This window comes from Lissotriton vulgaris, chromosome 2_1 (genome assembly GCF_964263255.1).
Source record: "Lissotriton vulgaris chromosome 2_1, aLisVul1.2, whole genome shotgun sequence".
In the NCBI taxonomy this organism is placed as follows: domain Eukaryota; kingdom Metazoa; phylum Chordata; class Amphibia; order Caudata; family Salamandridae; genus Lissotriton; species Lissotriton vulgaris.
In genome coordinates, this window is record NC_141687.1 from 606,814,907 (window position 1) to 606,831,518 (window position 16,612).

Consider the following 16,612-nt stretch of genomic DNA (forward strand, 5'->3'; position numbering starts at 1 on the left):
CCAAAACCTTAGGAAAAACCCTCTCCTAACATCTCAACACTAACGTTCCCTCACGTTCGGATGACACTGTCATCACTTCTCTTGTTCCTGTCAGTTCCATTCCCGTTCATCATTCGCATTGTTGGTCTTTCATAGCACAATTGATCAGTGAATTCTCATTATGTAAATGCAAATGTACAGGAATTTATATAGCGCAAATCACCAAGCAGTTTCTAAGCGCTTGCTTAGGGAACCCATCCTGGTATTCCCCTGTGAGATAATCCCCGGCAGGGTATCCGCAAGGTGAAAGCCAGGCATCCCGTGAACGAGGGGCCGTTGTGGAGATTAAGCAAGCTATTGCCCAGAGTCGCAGAGTGTGAACCCGTGAATCGAGTAGGCACCTGAGCGAGAATTGTCAAGTCCATGGACATTTTAGGACTCAAGACCCCGCCGAGCCGGGAATTGAACCCTGGTCCCGGGCTGACCTCTGCTTCCAGGTCTGCCTCCTCTAACCAGTGCGCCACACTTCTCCACTGCCACTGCTACTCCTTTAAACTTATCAGCCACTCATGGCTTTAAGCAGAGCAGCTCTTAAAACTGACTTTGCAATAGATCAATAATGGGCTCTACATTTTAGCTACTTAAATTTCAAGGCAAAAGCATGGATCCATTTCTCAATAATGCTCAAAGTGTGAACAAAAATAAAAAAACCTATCTCAATAATGGCCATAAAATAAAACCCTAAGGTAATCTATGTCAGCAACGCAATTTCTGTTTAAAGTACAGAACACTGCGTCAACAACGCAGATGTTTACAGTTTATCTTCATTACATCTTCTGTTATATAAGTATTTTCTGTTTTTTGATTTATGAGCTATATTGTTCCTAGACATCAAATTGACTTTTATTCAAATAAGAATGTGTCCTGTACCTTTCTTCTGACTAACAGAATTGAGTCTACACACATTTGTTTTAAAATTAGATTGAAGTAGAATGTAAACAAGTCTCACAGGACTATTTTTGGAATATAATACAATTATCCTGCTTCTCGGGGGCATATAGGGTTCTCCTTTTTCTTTTCACACGGAAACAGAATGGAGGCAGGTCTGGGGAGTATAGAGTTGCATACTGCTTAGGGTACATTTTTTACATGAGATCTCTATCATTTAGTAGATATGGAAGAATACTACTGGCTAAGCTAAGAAACCCCCCTGACTGCTTCTGTACTGGGAGAAAGATAAGGCAAACAGAATGGGGTCAGCACTAGGGAGTACTGTGTGTGCATGATACTTATGGAGCATGTTCTTCTACATGAGAACTCTCAAAGCAAGGGTAACATTTAGTGTGTATGAAATATTTCTACTGGCTAAGCTCTGAGACACTCCTGCCTGCTGCTGCCCTTGGAGAAAAAAGGTTCAAACAGAATGGGAGTATGCCTCTACATAAGAGTGTAAATGTAGATTTACCATCTAGTATGTATGGGATAATGCATTTGGCAAGGCTGAGAGACATCCCTAACTATTACTGCCCTGAGACAAAGAAGATGGAAATAGAATGGGACATCACTGGGGAGTATTGTGTATGTGTGTACAGCATATGGTGCACGCTTCTACATGAGTTCTCTTACAGCAGAGGTACCATCTAGTATGTATGGAATCTCACTTATTATTGTGCTTCATGTATCATCATGCATTCATTGGAAATGTTTGATATTTAACTTTCTCCAGTGCATTTTCAACACCCTACCCTTTGTCAGACACAGTCCCACCTTCTTTGCATGTGCTGCCTCGCCATGCTTAGTTTTGTCATCAAACATGGTGCCTCAAAAGCAGATAAGAATTAAAGGCAGTATCACATAGTGTGCCTAACAGGGAATCTTGTGTGAAACATACCTCATCAGCAACAAACATTTTATCTAACAGACAGAATGCCCAAAGGCATGAATGCTTGCTTTACAAAGGCAGATGTTCCAGTCCACATTTAAAAATGACTCCATTAATCACTGTTCCTAAATCAAAACTTTCCACGTTTTCAAAATCACACATACAGACACAATGAATCATATTTGTGAATTTAGTGTATAGAAAATGTTACATAAGGCAAAGGAGACCAAAAGGTGTAAGATTCACGATGTTCACGCTGGAAGGGACTTTTTTAGAGTGCTTGGTGTGGAGAAGGACAAACTCAGGATTCAGAACATAACACAGTGGTTAGGGTCGACTTTAATAAGAATTTATTTCTACCCAAGCAAACCTTTCTTAGCAACATCAGGATCGAAAGACTGGGAAAAAACACAACTTTCTAACCTATAACCAGCTCTTAGATGGCAGCTCATAGCTCACTGTTTTAGATCAGGAATATAATTTATGAACTGCACAGTAACAACAGAATCTCTGTGACAAAAGCAGTAACCCACTGAGGTGTACACCTAAAATATTGTTCTTTGATATGCATGGCACAGGTCCTTTGCAGCAGGCATATTAAAGTCCTGCCAAGTACCACACATCTGGGGTTGGACTAACGCATTTTAGTAGTGATGTTCGCATCACCGCACTAAAATGTGTTAGTCATGCATACTATAGCTCCTGGGAGAATCACAACACATCACTTCATATTATAACAAAAGCAGCCACTGCCAGCACCTGCTAAGCTACTGGTTTTCCAGCGCTGCAATTAGGAGCTTATACTGACTCCGCTCTGGCTATTAGGGAGCAGCGGTGTGACCTATAGTGTCAAAGCTTTTCTAAAAACACACATATGACGTCCGCCCTGCAGTTTAAATACACTTGCACCAGGCCCGGCTCTCCACCTGGTCATCTGGTGTCACTGCAGAACATAAACAATAGCCAGGATCCAGCACTTCTGTACCATCAACGAAAAGCCTGCAATGATTATCCCAGCCAGTGGCTGAATTTTGATTTGTTTTCCTGCTACCATGCTCACCACACACACGGCATTGTGTGACTCTCACAGCATGTTCTATATATTCAGGACTCCAGACACATCCTGAGCATTCTTTCTGATATTCAATGGCAACCTGATACATTTCTTGTCACTATGGACGTTGTGTCCTTATATATGAGCATCAACATAGATTTGGGACTACTTGCTATGAATAGAATTTTGAGTAACCGACCAGCTTCACTGTACCAGCACACTGTAATGTTGTCAGAAATGATGGAATTGGTCTTGAACAATAACTTTTTTGTCTTTGACAAGAAATGGTATCGCCAAAAGAAAGGAGTGGCGATGGGATCCAAATTTTCCCCATCGTTTGCCAATTTGTTCATGGGTAATTTGGAATCTGATCTCATCTGGGGGGAAAAGGGCTCCCAATACATTGACTCCATAATTTACTGGGGACGCTATATAGACGACTGCATTCTCCTATGGTCAGGCACGGAAGAACTACTTATGACATTTTTCACCTACTTGAACAATAATGCATGGGAAATTAAATTTACAATGACGCATAGTCAAAACAAAATTGAATTTCTTGATATAGAACTGTATGTGGTAAACAACACTTTACACAGCAGACTTTTCAGAAAATCTACATCATGCAACTCTGTATTACACGCGGACAGCTCACATCCTCCGCACCAGATAAAGTCTATACCGTATGGTGAATTCTTAAGAGCCAGAAGGCTCTGCAGTGAAGAATCCCAATTTAAAGACTGCGTACACGACATGAAAAACAGGTTCTCCAAAAGAGGCTATGCCAGCAATGTTGTCAAACAGGCAGAAAGAAGAATTAACAAAACTGTGAGAACTGACATTTTACAACCTAAAAAACAACCTCAGTCTACTGACAACACAATTAGGTTGATCACGGAATTCAATTCCTTTCACCATACTCTGAGAAAAAGTATGAACAAACATTAGGGAATATTGAAAAATGAGAAATCTCTAACTCCGTTTGTCACAGACAGGCCCCAGATCTGTTTCAGGAGAGGCAACACCCTCAGGAATAGATTGAGTCCCACTGTACCGCATGGCCTACAGGCAACGGATTGGCTTTCGACAAAAAGCAAGGGCTTTTTTAAATGTGGATTTTGCGCCATGTGCAGATGGGCAAAACACAAAACTAAAAAATTCTTAGATCCAAAAGGTGAATGTTTCACCATAAACACCAATATCAATTGTCTAACCAAATATGTAGTGTACATCATAGAATGTAAATGTGGCAAACAATACGTAGGGAGCACCATACGTGCCCTGAAAGACAGGATCTCGGAACATATGAGGGCAATTCTTAAACAAGACCCTAGATACCCTGTAGCCCTACATGTAGCAGGATGCCAAAATTTTGAAAGTGAGAAAGCTGTCTCCTTCTATGGCATTGATGTAGTCAACTTGGGAATCAGAGGAGGTAATAGAGAACTAAAATTGAGACGCACAGAAGCCATGTGGATCATGAAAATGTACGCAGTCGGCCTGGGTCTTAATTTTGACTCAGAGCTTCAATTTTTCTTAGGAGACTAAACTCTAGAATGACACCAATGTTTAACCACACATACATATTATTCATATAAAAACTTAGATGCAATGTTTTGATGACTTGTAAGTTTAATCGACACATATTGAATTGTTGTTTGTTATAGAGGTATCTACTAGATATTGAGTTCGCCAACCATACCGTAATAAATGCTTTTTGACCTAGATAGAAATGAGATAACTGTGATGTAAGTTACGTGTATATTTTGGTTACACCCTATAAATGATGTCCTTAATCTGATTTAATCAAATAAGGTTCTTAGAAATGTAAGAGAGGTTGGGAAGATATCGTTTTTCACGCTTTCCACAAACCATCATGATATTATGCAAGACTTTCGTAACATCTTCTCGAGCACATCCGCGAATTTCTGTTCACTGAAAATACTATTATGGCATTGAGCATGCATATTTGTGGAAACTTATCGTAATCACCACCACACACTGTGTGTCGACAGTATCACAAAGATTAATGTTATGCCCCACCAGCATGGACACTTTCCACCTGGATATAAACTTGAGATATGCATGTTAGACACGCAGTCCCTCCTTGACATTATGAGTCTGCCTAGTCCGATCGGTTAATCGTTCCATAACTACGATGGACGCATACCCCTGTCCTGATTTCCCTACACTTGTACTATCTCTTTAATCTGTCTCGCTATGACGATGATCACGTCACCCAGGAGGCCGGACGCTACAAAAACATCAGGAACTTCCGGGTCACGTGTCCGCCCTCGGAACACGGAGACCCGGGAGAAAACGAAAGAGACAAGCCGTCTAAAGGTAACGTTAATGAACAACTCTCTTTTGGGCTACACTACTTTTCGAGCTATTTTCTCGGAGCCTCATTGACACCCTTTCGGAATGTTTGTCTTACAGACATAACGGCCGGACGAGCCATTGAGCTTTCGTCACAAATACGACATAGAAAAAAATTATAGGTAAGCTGCCTGGATCTATGTCCTATATTTTTTAAGATAAGACATGCTTTATGCCAGCGCTTTGATAATTAACCCTAAACATCACCAACGTATATCGCTTTACAGATAACAGAGTGATCCCAAACCTTTACCTTCTCCCGGGCAATATATACAAAGCGCACTACGCTGGCAAGGTAAAGCGAGACTTTTTAATTGTATTAAACCCTGTAGAACTACTCGTACTTTGCTCAGATAGGGGTTCTTTTATTTCCTTTTTGCATAAATGTTCGAGCTTCTGAAAAAGAACGTTATAATAATGAACTAGATACAGGTTTATTTCTACTCAACTAGCAACGTATATAATTCTACCCAAAGTAATCTCTATTTCAGCCTAAATTAATAGTTGCAACGTTTGTCTAGCATATAATCAATTTTGAAAATATAGTCTCTGCCACAGGAGCATGAATCTATTGATTATTTTCGGTCTGTAACAAGGACCTTGATGAACTTCACTTACTTAATTTCTACACACTCGAATATATAGAACATTTTTTCTCTATAACTTTATTTCAGCCAATTTAAATTACTTCGATTTTGATATTGGATGGTCTGGGGCCCTTCCGGGTCGGAAATATCACCGGAAGAGCGGTGAGCCTACCGTTTTCTATATATTTTCCTGTTACGGCTATCATAAAGCCACCATTTTTCTTGAATTTGAGTGACCATATCAGACCTTACGTCTAGATTAGTCACGCGTTTAGTATTAAACATATACAAGTTTTGTGCATCTAACTTTCCGACTTTTCTTCTTTTCTTCCCTCTTCTTCTCCATTACCTTTCTCTTCTCCTGTGTTTCTAATTCTACTCACTCCAAACAACCGTTTTAGACCACTTGGTCCACACACAACCATTGGAGGTATGTGTCAAAACTTTTCCAATGTTATATCACAAGGCACTTATCGCACGCATGAATTCTCACACCGGCATAGAACTAAGTCAAGCACTTCACCACTCACAATTTCAAAATATTGGCACAGAATATACACAGAGTCAATCAGGGTGCTTAAGTGCACAACCGCTCACCCAAGTGCATGGAATCAACGAGCTATTTGAGAGCACCCACATACACTAAAAGGATGTTTTCCTATCACCTTCTCAAGGGCATAGATTTACGCATGAGATTATCCTATGGGATGCTTGTCTCAACTGCTGACCTTAAGTGGTGTCCAAGGTCATCATACAAATGTACATATCCCCAAGTACAGCCCCTTGTTTTTCTGTATTATTTCCAGCCCTGAAGATTCGCAAGACGCGATGAAACACGTGTCGGCTGGTTGTTCACAAGCTGTGACTGATTAAAACAAGGAGACCAAGATTTCTTGACAAACACTTGTTTATTTATTTACATTTACTTGTATATGAATGTTGTTTCTCTGCACTGTGTTAAACTAATTGTAATTGGACATACTGTGCCCATCTTATACCTTTCAAGTGTGTGCATAGGGTATGCTTCTTTTAGTAACGTTGGACTAGTACAGCTTGCTGACTTCTCCTTTGAGTGGTTATATGGTTGTCCACTCACCCAGTTGCACCACATCCTACTTGGTCCTATAGTGCTTCCATACTGGCAGTGCGCCCTCTCTCTGACATCCAAAAACCATTTTCTGTTGAACCCATTATAAACCTCTCCAACTATTCATTAACAGAAGTGGAGAAACGGATTCTCTCCAAGGGACTGACGTTCATCCCTACGTCTCCACCTGATTCCTTCAACATCAAGCTGGAGCTACAAAAACATTTTCTGAAAAATCTGATTGAAATACCATTTTAGAAACAATGATTTTAACCCAGCCTCTGCAGCTGCATCCTTCAGACCAGCCGCATACCTGCTGAGCCAAAAAATCTTGGCGTATGAACAGATTGTCCTGAAAGACACATGGACTTACTGAAAAACCGGAGATACATCAACTACAACATCAGCAGAGAAGAACATTTGGCTCTACAGTCCCTGAGGTCCAATGAAACCATTGTCATCAGGGCGGCCAACAACGGGGGTGCTGTGTTGGTTCAAAATACATGTGACTATGTGGACGAAATAGAAGAACAACTTAACGTGGTGGAGAGCTACCTCCCAATACCAAGGGATCCCACAACAAAAATCAAGAAATTGATTGAAGACCTAACCTAGGAAAGCTTATCCCAAGGATTTTTAAGCCAACCGTAATATAAGTTCCTGAATAAGCAAGACCCAAGGATTCCTACAATACATACTCTACCCAAAGTACATAAACATTTGGACAAACCACCAGGAAGACCAATTGTCTCAACAGCGCATTAATTCCCTTCGTGCTTTTCTTCCAGGACGCTGGCCTGGCTTTGACACTATTGTTTACCAAAAGTTGATTCATTCCTACAGCCTTTTCACCCCAGAGGTAAGCCTGTAATTTTGCAATTCCCTAGGTTTTTGCCGCAATTTTGATTAGACCCACACAGCGCAATAATTTCTTTGCGCTTTTTTTCCAGGACGCTGGCCTGGTTTGTGTTTACAAAAGGCAGATCCATTCCTACAACCTTTTCACCTCAGTGGTAAGCCAGTAACTTAGCTATTCCTAATGTTTTTGTCTTAGCATGATTAGAACTCAAACCTGACATGTGCATAGTTTCTCTCAGATTTCCATACCTATGAGGCACATCCACTTACCTGCGCCATCTTGATAAGTGCAGGTAAGATCTTCTAGCTGTGCGACTTGAGATTCCTTGTCCCCCCCACAACTCATGGAACTTATCTTAATTACTTGAACTATTTTTAGTTCCTCCTCGCAGCCCCCACCCAGCAAGAGACGTCAAGGGATACCTCCCACCTGTTGGGTGAGTAACAGACATTACCTTGCCTATCCCACTTTGCCACCCACAGTTGGAACACAATTTGATAAATTCTCTTTTCAGGCTGTCTTTTTGTCCAGAAGAAGACCCGTCATGACACTTTATTAATGCATTGCCAGGGTCGAAACGTCAACAACAATACTTGGTTTAGCCATAACCAGTCACTTGGTTTATACCATAGAGCTGTTCTGCCAACAACCAGAGCCATTGTTTTCTTTGCTGTTCTGATCATTTCTCAATTTGTATATACTTTTACATAGCTTCACTCTTGTATATATACACTGCACTACCAGCACCAAGTACTCACTGTTACTTTGTCACTTTAAGATTGTTTCTCACCTTGACAGCCCTTGAAAAAATGTTTTTTAAAATGTTTTGTAAATAATAACGATAACAATAATCTCTTGCAAACATATCTGAGTCATTGCTCTGTATCATTGTTCTCTGTGCTTTCGCGTGCTGCGATTTATTCCATTTATAGTACTCTATGATATATTGATTACGTAGAGAGCCGCTTCTGTATTAGCTAAGTAATTGCTTTCTTCCTGACAGAGCCACTGTAGCTACACACATACATACCCAAGTTCTGAGGGACACAGGGTGACCCTATTGTGTTTATACTGCAGGCTTTCCCTGGCATCACCTTCAGGATAATACACGTGATTCCTGCGCAACTGATCACTAGACTAACTTGAGTGCTGCAGTTGGGGTAGTACCAGGCTGGATGAGGGGGAAGAGGGTGGGAGGGGTAGGGAGTTAAAAACATAGCTGAAAAGACAAAATATGTTTATTCAGTCACTAGTCTTAACCTTCAGGTAACTGATATATAATAAAGGCGCACTGTATGTTTAAAGATAAATCCAAGATAAAGTAATTGGTAGGAAATGCATTTGTTTGCATTATGATATGTTATTGATTCATTCAGTCACTTCAGATGAGTGTAACCAGACAGTAAGTAAAGGAATACATTCCTGGTTGGCAGTGGGGTAAGGAGTGGTAGTAAACGACTTCTGTATTGATAGTGCTATGAGGTCCCATCCTATGACTTAAAGCACAACACAGTATAAATTGTTTTTGAAGTGTCACATTTCGCTGTGGCATGTCATTCATAAGTCACTGCAAAAACGGAAATGTCACATTAGCAATGCAAATACTTGGCAACTATTATATTAACCTTCTGGGCTACCCTACAAAAATGAAACCTGTCACTAGACGAAACTCCCACCTCTCTCCAGGAGGTAAATTAATGACCAGAATTTACTTGACACTTTGGGCCAGATGTAGGTGGCCAGATACCGGTCGGTAATGGCCGATTTCGGCCGTTACCGACCGGTATTTGTAGTTTCAGATGTAGGGGGCCTAAATATTACAGATTCTGTAAATTTACAGAATAGGTAAATTTACTGATTCGGTAAATTACCGAATCGGTAAATTTACAGAATTGGTAATATGGGATGTAGGTGGCACTGAAAACAGTGCCACAGGCCCTTAAGAATTCGTTATTTACCATCAAATACTATTTGATGGTAAATAACGAATTCCTGTGTACATGCACATCTGTGCATGTACACCCTAAGGGCATGTATGTGTGTCACATGGCACACAAACCGGAATTAGGGGTGCAACAGGGTGTCAAAATGACACCCTGTCCCCCTTGTCAAATCGGTAATTTTACAGAATTGGTATTTACCGATTCGGTAATTGCCATTGATTTCTATGGGCCTCAAGGCCCATAGGAATCAATGGCAATTACCGAATCGGTAAATACCGATTCGGTAATTACCGAATGTTACCGATTCGGTAATTCATTTGGTAAAAATACCTACATAGCATTTACCAATTTGTAAATACCGAATCAGTAAAATTTGGTATTTACGAATCGGTAAATGCCATTTACCTACATCGAGCCCATTGTCTGTTGCCCGACAACTGCTCAATATACATGGAACTTTGTAGTACTTTTAACACCTCTCTACATCTACAAAACTGTGAAATAAAAGTTCCATTACTGAAGAGAACAATATTTAGAAGTGCAGGCCCATTTAAAATACTGCCCTTGTTACTGTAATGGTGTGTCCCCGCGCCTAGGCCACAGCCTGCAACCCACTCCCTCTACACATAACAGAGAAAGCACTTCTCTTCGATGCCGTGTCCTCCTTTTCCTAACCTCACCCCTGGAGTGATGCGCATCTTATACTTTTCAGAAGTGCCTCAAAAAGAGTATACAAACTACAGAGAAAACGTACTTGTTGTTGCTTCAATCTCCCAACGATCAGCATGCACCACCACAGGGGAGAGTTGAGAGTCAATGTCTTACTCTCACATGACCTGCCCCAGCCCTACGCTCGAGGCCCAACTGACTCACTCAGTCGGAGTGACAAGTGAAGCAAGTCACTCACTCATGGCCCGAGACTGGGAGTTGGTTTGGTTCCCGAACTTGAGTTGGCCTGTTGAACTAGTCAGTCTCTGCAGGCATGCACACCACCACCTGCGTGATGCGCGCTAAATGACAGCAGCACCGCTTTACCAGTCTGCCACGGGTGGGCTTTGGAAGATAATGTTTGCAGGGCCGTCACAGGTAGCGCATTCACGGACTACCAGATTGACGCCCTGGCACCCAAACATGAAGGTACACTTTTTGCATCCTCAGATGGTGCGTGCAGTGTAAACACACTGGCCAACCAGGCTCAGTCATGCTGGGCGAGCACGCTTCATGTCCATTCGCTGGCAGCCAATGGTGATATACTGTTGTGTTGATTCCGACATTGCATAGGCACCGCCCCAGCTTATAAAAATGCACATAACATTCTAATAAACGCCTAAAAGGTAGCCGCTCGTTCAAAATGGGAAAAATGTCGCACATTTGTGTGGGAAACAGCCTAATCTGGCAACACTGTTTCCCTGTGTTCTACTGCAGCATCCTAGAGTGTTCTAAAGAACAACTAGAGCGCTAACAGCCTTTTTTTTGACAAAGTGTGGCAAACCTGAAACCATCTTGATTGCATCAAACTGGTAACACTTACAACATTTCATTTAGAAAGGAAAACATGAGGGGATTCATTTTGTCATAGAAATTATAGCTAGTGCTGTAGAAAGCAAAATTAGGACACATTTTAAATGAGTCCTCAAATTTCTTCCTCGTCTATTTAATTAAAACTGTTATATTCTGTGTCTCCTAGTTCCTTGCTGCTTAGCCTGTGTGAGTGTGATGTAATATAATGTTCATAAGTGCATGGTTTTGAAGTACCAGGTTTTTAAGAACCCAGCGGTGCCAGGTAGAACACCCAAAGACTTTGAGTCCTTCCTGTTTCAGACTACAGAAACACAGAGTCTTCTTGGTGAAGTCAAAGATCGTATTTATTGGCTGCAGCCAGTAACAGGTATCCTAGAAGTACAACGGCATGTATGTTCTCAGGAGACTGCTCAAAATTACAAAGCCAGTCTTCTCCTTTTATACAAAATAATATGCTTCAGGCAAACATTCTTTATTTTACAGTTGACCATACACATATTTTCAATACAAAGAAAAAGCAGAGTCATGATGACAAGCCCACATTTTAGTTTGTCCAGTCCATGATCAATTACCCGGCAAGGCCCAGAACTTTCATCAGATATTGACGGACCCCCAATAAAAACGGGCACCTCCTCCTCGTAAAGCAGGTCATAAAGAAGAAACAGGGACAGGTGTGTGTGAGATTAGGCTTAGTTTGTGTGCGATGAACGGTTTACGACATGTTGCGCCCTGATACTAATCTCCTCGGCCACAAGGAGAGGAGCTGGTCGAACAGGTTTGGCTTCAGGCAGTGGAGTCAGCTTGCCCAGGTCACAGAGGAGTCAGCAAAAGGTGTACGTATCCTTCAGATCGAATTCGGCCTTAGTTATTTGGCTATGTGAGGGCAACCACAAAATGGCTGCCGTTCACAAAATGGAACCCGAGGGTTCAAGATGAAAACTTCGATTTCAGGGTGATTTCGTCACTCGAACATGACGAAAATGCTTATGCATAGTATTTAAGTCATTACCGGTCTGCTCGTACCAAAATCGTCATGATACGACGATGTTATGACACAAGTCCAAAATTTTCAGTACCACAGTTTGGATGAGTGGTCAGTTGGAATGAGTGGGACTGAGCAGCAGGATGCTGTCCCCGGTGAGGCCTCTACCATCTTTAGCTAGATGTGGTGTGCCATAGTGGTTCTGCAGTGCGTACATTCGTGGGGTGTGGTGGTTGCATCCTGCTAAATATGTATATCTGTTGTTCTCTTGCAGATTCCAAAGGTATATGGTATGTAATCTTTATGCGTGATCTATCTTTGCAATGACCTTCTTTGACAAATTTAAGGAATGTAATTATGCTGACAGTGTGATGTAATCTGATGTCATTTTTTCTTTACAGTTCTAGGAATGTAGTGATTTATGCAAAATAATGTTATGTGTTCTTATCTTCAATTTTAGTTTTGTAATTATTCTCAAAATGTGATTGACATATAATTGATGTAATGTAATGTGATCCTTCCTTGTGATTTAGGATGGGGTACTTACAGTTACAGGAGCTGTGGAAAGCTTACGTTCTTTCACTATGCTTCCTGTTGCTTCTTTGTGTTTCCTTAAGGAAGGAGATGTGTTATATTCTGTGGCTCCTAGTTCCTTGCTGTTCCGACTGTGTGAGTGTGATTTAATAGAATGTTCAAGTGTGCATGGTTTGGATGAGTGGTCAGTTAGAATGAGTGGGGCTAAGCAGCAGGATACTGTTCCCGGTGGGGCCTGTACCATCATACCTGGAACTGAATAAACCTACATAATCTACACTACTGGCTACTGGACTGATTACATCCAAGCACCTTTCCTCATTTACAAAAAAAACGTTCTGGCATGGAGAGTGAAACATGCACTTTCAACACCAGGAGCAGGCTGCTAGTTAATTCCTTGTTGATCAGAGGCTTTACTACAGTGTTCCAATGAGTAACGAGAGTGCTTACATTTGAATTTATGCCAAAAGTGTGGCACAGTGGCCCATCTGAATGTCATCTTTTTTTTTTTTTCCTCATATGACCTCCATAGATATAACGATTAGGTAAGCGCTCCAAAAAAAAATCCTGACCACAGCAGAAGGGTCCTGGCAACAGCAGTTGCTCCGGTACACACCCGGTTTGCATCTCAGAACTCCCAGATGTATACTAGGCACGCATATCAGCCTGATTAGCACCTCCAATTCCAACGAAAGAGAAAAAAAACCTCCACCACGCCACCTCCTCACCCCCTGTATCCAGCCTCCAGGTCCTGACCTCAATCCAACCGGGGTGCTCCAGAAAGTTCCACTCCCAATCTGACAAAATCTGACGTAAGGCGTACAGGACAGGAGCCGCCCGAAGATACTACAAAGCAGCTGAGTTGCTGCTCGTTACCCGCGGCTCCCGACCGTCACCTCAACCCACTCACCGAAGACACCACCAGGGCACCGAGACATCCAGACGGGGAGGGAGCGCAATTCAAAGCAGCTCCGAGTGGGTCAGAAGAGATGCGGGCTCATCAGCGGCAAACCAACAGGCCTGGAGAGATGGATGAGAAAAAGCTGGCTAACCGCCGCCGCCACCCTGCAGCATCGCAGCACCTGGAGCACAGCACCTTTGGAAAGGTTAGCGCAAGCTACACCCGCCACTGGCTCCTAGCATGGTCGCCATGTTCCCCCTCTAATGTTGATGGAATTTAAGTGGACACTGCTTCAAACGGTTTCTGCATCAGAAGTTGCCTCTCACCAGCCGGTCTGATATCTGCTGTCATATCCTCGTAAACCTTAGTGCATCTTACCACACATAATTTAGGGTTCTCTGAAAATTCAGGATAAGATACTGACCTGGTATAAGTCTTAGTTCTTGTAGATATGGTAAATGTGACCCCTTGTGTCGTGAAATCTGTACCTGAAATATTCAATGTCCTCACACCTGACACTATCTTGCATGATATTAAACATAATAAGATGGCCAGCTTTGCAGAAGTTATTTTCTCCGCAAGTACTGATTATCTTGCCTACACAAGATTAGTCTTAATACCACATTAACATCCCACAGGCCCAAATATCTTAGCTCTGGCGGTCTAGAAATTCGAACACTCTTCATTATTTTACAGACCCAAGGGTGTTCCCTAACCAGCCTACTGTCAATGCTATCATGTCCAGACGAGATGGCTGGCATAAAAGAATTGGCTGGACGGTATGCCAGCAATGTGGCAATTCTGCCCAAAAATGTAATATATGAGTATCTTCTGCACCCAAGGCATCCAGATGTCCCTCCAAAGACTAACAATGCTATCATTTCCAAGCCGAGTGATATCTCTTGCTGGTGTCTGTTGGATACATTTTTCAGCGTCTGCTGAATGGTGGTCGTCTTTCCAGCATCTCAGGAAATCCTCAATGCCATGAGGAAGAGATGTCCATGTAGAACCAGTGGGTGCTGACAATCCTGATGGTCCAGGAGATCCAAAGGAATGAGGGCAGTTCTATTGGGAGATCCCATGGCAGTTCCAACAATGTCAGGAGCCATGCCTGCAACTTCCAGATTGGTGTCACTAACATCAGTGATGCTGTTTGTCGTGTGACCTGAGCTGCTACTCTAGAAGTCCTCATTAATGGTGGAAAGGCGTACAGACATTCATTCAACTGTTCTTGTGTTAGGGTTTAGGGCTGTTAGTCCTTTTACAGTGACCATGCCCCGGCATCACATGATCAATGACCTGTAGGATAAAAGAGTAGTCCTACCTTTACTCCTTGCTTGAAATCGCCTAATTTGGATTCCGGTTGCTGGCTGCTGTCGAGAACGCTAACTGCTGATCGAAATACCTTTTTTCTTGTCTTCCTCACGGGCTCGTGAGAAGAAACTCTGTTGCTTTGTCTATATCCCGTTTTTTCCCTTCTCCCCGTCCTTGTCCCCTCCTTGGGTATTTTAGCGCAGGGTCCCGGGTTGGTGTTTCCCTTTATTCTTTTCCTTTCCCTTCCCAGCGTGTGGGGTGGTGGGTGTCCGGGGGATCCCGTTCACTTCCCTTGGTAGTCTGCTTTACGGGTGGGTGAAGGCTTTTGCCACCGTTGGTTTGAAAAGCGGAGTTTGTGTACAGCGCGTCTTGGTTAGACGCCTGTTCATGTCGTTGTACGCGGAAGTGACATTTTGGGTCACTCCGCGTTAGTTTGCCTCTGACGCTGGGAGTTGTTTGGGATTTCCCTTCTTGCCACAAAGACGTCCCGATTCCCTTTCGCTCTTCTTTGTACGAAGGTTTTTTTTTCTGGTACTTTTATAAGTCCTTTTTTCCCCTTATACTAAGGACACAGAGAAAAGAACTCCCGTTTTCTTCGAGAACATTGCACAATTTATTAGCGTTCCAGTGCTCTTGTACTGCTGTTCACAAATGCCTTCACGAAGCAAAGCCTGCGCAGTAAACCGGTAAGAGGGGTTGTTTGTGTGTATGTCAGGGCATGGTTATAAGGGACTGGAACCTACCCTGGGGACATTGTTTACATGAAAAGGTTGTCTTCCATACAGGTGCAGAAGCGTGAAGGAAGAAGGGAGAAGTGTCCTAGTGAATCACAAGGGTGGCAGACTTGGTGTCTCTTTAAACCACCCTCTTTTCAGGTTCATTGTCTTACTCATAGTGATAGTCCTGTCAGTGGTCAGTGGGCTGGGAAAGGGGACTGGTGCTTGCTACGTTCCTGCAGTGCTCGGGCTGGTTGGAATCCAACAGAATTTCAAGCCCACGATAAATAGCACTGCCCGGACTAGCATGGATGAGAGTGGGAACCAGTTAGGTGGAGGTACGGGGGCCCTCACGTTGCAGGATATTATGGGGGCAGTACACACTCTACAGGCACAGGTCCAGGAGTTACAACAGGAAAATGTTGGCCTGAAACAAGAGTTAGTGGCTGTGATGGCCAGAGAACAGACATTCCCCAGAGCGACAGGTCCGGTTATTCAACCTGCTACCTTCCAGTATGGGGGCGGAGCAGGACAAAGTGCGGCGGGAGGGAGTAATCCTATAGCGGTTACTGTAACAACACCTGTTGCAGTGCCCCTAGCCCCCCCAGAAAGGTTTACAGGGGATAGTGATAAATTCAGGATGTTTGTAAACCAGTGCCAACTGCACTTTATGTGTAGACCGAGTGCGTTTCCAGACGACTCGGCCAAGGTCGCATTCGCGCTCTCATATCTGGCTGGTAATGCGGCCCAATGGGCAATACCCTTGGTTGAAAGCGATGACCGTGTGTTGTATAATTATACTGCATTCAAGGAATTGATGCGGGGTCTGTTTGCAAAACATGCATTCATGCAGGCAAGCGATGCGGAGCTCCTG